Source organism: Oncorhynchus mykiss, chromosome 4 (genome assembly GCF_057628025.1).
Source record: "Oncorhynchus mykiss isolate SJ-2025 chromosome 4, ASM5762802v1, whole genome shotgun sequence".
Taxonomy (NCBI): Eukaryota; Metazoa; Chordata; class Actinopteri; order Salmoniformes; family Salmonidae; genus Oncorhynchus; species Oncorhynchus mykiss.
Window position 1 is genome coordinate 13,013,299 of NC_143025.1, and position 3,340 is coordinate 13,016,638.

At 42.2% G+C, this 3,340-nt stretch overlaps 1 long non-coding RNA gene across 1 annotated transcript; it reads right to left on the bottom strand.

Moving 5' to 3' along the window:
• Positions 1 to 308: 308 nt before the first annotated feature.
• LOC149983910 (uncharacterized) lies at positions 309 to 1,725 on the bottom strand. Its single transcript, XR_016495100.1, has 4 exons — positions 1,642 to 1,725; positions 863 to 934; positions 549 to 635; positions 309 to 452 (listed from the first exon to the last, which is right to left on the bottom strand). It is a non-coding gene; the product is annotated as an uncharacterized LOC149983910 (long non-coding RNA).
• Between the last annotated feature and the right edge of the window lie 1,615 nt (positions 1,726 to 3,340).

Below are 3,340 nucleotides of genomic sequence, written 5' to 3' on the forward strand. Positions count from 1 at the left end.
GCGAGCTCTATGGCCACAACCATCTGTGACAATCCTAAAGAGAGAAAGAATGCATTGAGTACAAAACTGTGGGTACATTAGAGACCATTTTCTCTGGCACGCTCAATTCTGTTAGCATATCTTTCAAGTCTAATGTGACAAAAAAAATATTGGAGAATCTAAGGCTGGTGAATGTTTTTTTGAAAGACTTTGCAAACCCTGGAGGTTAGGAATCTGGGCTAGTATCCATACTGTTTCTCTCTAGCAAAACACAGAACACAGAATTGGTCTTGACATGACCCTTAAAAACAATGTGCACACACAAACCATTGATGATAAAATGATTTTATTATTTTATAATGCTTGAAGAATTTAAAAATGTATATAGAAAACAAGGGAAAGAATGAAAATGAATTTCAGAAAATATTTTTCAAATTGCAGAGGTCACTTCTTAGCAAGGAAAACGTCAGGAACTGAAAAAAGACCCAACAAAAAGTATCACTGTTAGAATCATGTAATACTGTGTCAAACAAACTTCACTTATCAGTTGTAACATTCTCCTCTCTTACCTATGCATTCTGACTTCATTTTTTTGCGCACAAGGGGTTTCAAGACTTTAGCCAAACGATTTTTCCCAGCTGCAAATATAGAGACTTCTGAGAGAGAGAGAGAGAGAGAGAGAGAGAGAGAGAGAGAGAGAGAGAGAGAGAGAGAATGATCCAAAACAAACATCAGCCATGTATCCTAAAATAGACTTGAGTAAACATCAAACAGTTCTATTCCAATTGAGTACCAGACCCTATAGTCTGTCTGTCTGTCTGTCTGTCTGTCTGTCTGTCTGTCTGTCTGTCTGTCTGTCTGTCTGTCTGTCTGTCTGTTTTACCTTTGCATTTTACTGGCTGTTGATCATACGGGTCCTTGCTCTTTAGCCCTGATGCAGTGAAAATAGAGTAATCTAAGGACAGAAAGGAATATACATGAATGGAGATTTGATAGGACAACAACATACAGCAATAAAAGTTTAGTTAAGGCCTATAAGCTGTTTCAATGCACTAGAGGAGTACTGTGTTAATAAACTGCAGTCACACATAACTCAGTACCTTAGTGAGATACAATGCTGTTACTTAAATGTAATAGTTTTATTAGCCTTCCCATGAGGATTAAGATGGCGTCGTCTGAGTACAATGTGATGCTAAACCACCCTGAAGAAGGCTGTGTACGCCATCCCTGATGCAGTTCAAATGTATTTAATTTTATTTATTTTAATTTATGGGATTTACGCACCAACCTAACTTTTGGGAGAGAGCAATGGTGCTCTTCGCTATTAAACCACAGAGAATGAAATGTTTTCTGTTCGAGTCCCCTGTCACTTTGCCTGGTCCTACCTATACACTGTGGTTGTCTGGTCTGTTTGCTTGTCCCTTCCTGATTCTCTACACTGTCCAGGTGATCCTGAAGGGCCTTCTCATTCCTCAGCCTGCGCTGCTCTTCTTTAGACTCTTTGGCCATGTCTTTATCTCTCCTATCCTTCTGACCAGGCCCCCGTCTCCCCTCTTCCACCATCCTCTCATATTTTTCCATAATGAGCTCTGCATCTGTCTTTGGCTCTGTCACTTTGTCATTCCCATCTTTCTTTTGGACAATCTCACTTTTATTACTCACTTTGGCCTGCTGAACCGGGGGGACCTTGGCCATGCCTGAGAGACAGAGAGACAGAGAGACAGAGAGACAGAGAGACAGACAGACAGACAGAAAGACAGACAGACAGACAGACAGACAGAGAGACAGAGAGACAGATAGATAGAGGAAAACAGTGAACACGTGTGTGTGCGTGCGTACGCGTTTAAGAGAGAGAAAGAGAGAGATAGAGACAGAGTGAGAGATATATAGAAAGAAAGAAAATGATCCAAAACAAACATCAGCCATGTTTCCTAAAATAGACTTGAGTAAACATCAAACAGTTCTATTCCAATTGAGTACCAGAGCCTATAGTGTGCTTGTGTGCTCTGTCTGTCTGTCTGTCTGTCTGTCTGTCTGTCTGTCTGTCTGTCTGTCTGTCTGTCTGTCTGTCTGTCTGTCTGTCTGTCTGTCTGTCTGTCTGTCTGTCTGTCTGTCTGTCTGTCTGTCTGTCTGTCTGTCTGTCTGTCTGTCATCCTTTTTACCGACACCTCACTGTGCCATCAAATACTTTGGGAAAAGTCTGTCCCTCTCTATCCCCCTTCATGTTTTACCTTTGCATTTCACTGGCTGTTGATCATACGGGTCCTTGCTCTTTAGCCCTGATGCAGTGAAAATAGAGTAATCTAAGGACAAAAAGGAATATACATGAATGGAGATTTGATAGGACAACAACACACAGCAATAAAAGTATAGTTCAGGCCTATAAGCTGTTTCAATGCACTAGAGGAGTACTGTGTTAATAAACTGCAGTCACACATAACTCACTACCTTAGTGAGATACACTGCTGTTACTTAAATGTAATAGTTTTAGTAGCCTCCCCATGAGGATTAAGATGGCGTCGTCTGAGTACAATGTGATGCTAAACCACCCTGAAGAAGGCTGCAAAGCCGAAACATCTGATGCAGTTCAAATGTATTTATTTTTACTTATTTTAATTTACGGGTTTTACGCACCACCATAACTTTTGGGAGAGAGCAATGGTGCTCTTCGCTATTAAACCACAGAGAATGAAATGTTTTCTGTTCGAGTCCCCTGTCACTTTGCCTGGTCCTACCTATACACTGTGGTTGTCTGGTGTGTTTGCTTGTCCCTTCCTGATTCTCTACACTGTCCAGGTGATCCTGAAGGGCCTTCTCATTCCTCAGCCTGCGCTGCTCTTCTTTAGACTCTTTGGCCATGTCTTTATCTCCCCTATCCTTCTGACCAGGCCCCCGTCTCCCCTCTTCCACCATCCTCTCATATTTTTCCATAATGAGCTCTGCATCTGTCTTTGGCTCTGTCACTTTGTCATTCCCATCTTTCTTTTGGACAATCTCACTTTTATTACTCACTTTGGCCTGCTGAACCGGAGGGGCCTTGGCCATGCCTGAGAAAGAGAGACAGAGAGACAGAGAGAAAGAGAGAAAGAGAGACAGAGAGACAGAGAGACAGAGAGACAGAGAGACAGAGAGACAGACAGACAGACAGACAGACAGACAGACAGACAGACAGACAGACAGACAGACAGACAGACAGACAGACAGACAGACAGACAGACAGACAGACAGACAGACAGACAGACAGACAGACAGACAGACAGACAGAGGGGATTGGAAATAAACATAATCTCTGTTATTTAGAGCCTAGTGTGTCTCAGTTGGTATTTCATGGTGCTTGCAACACCAGGGTTGTGTTTTCGAT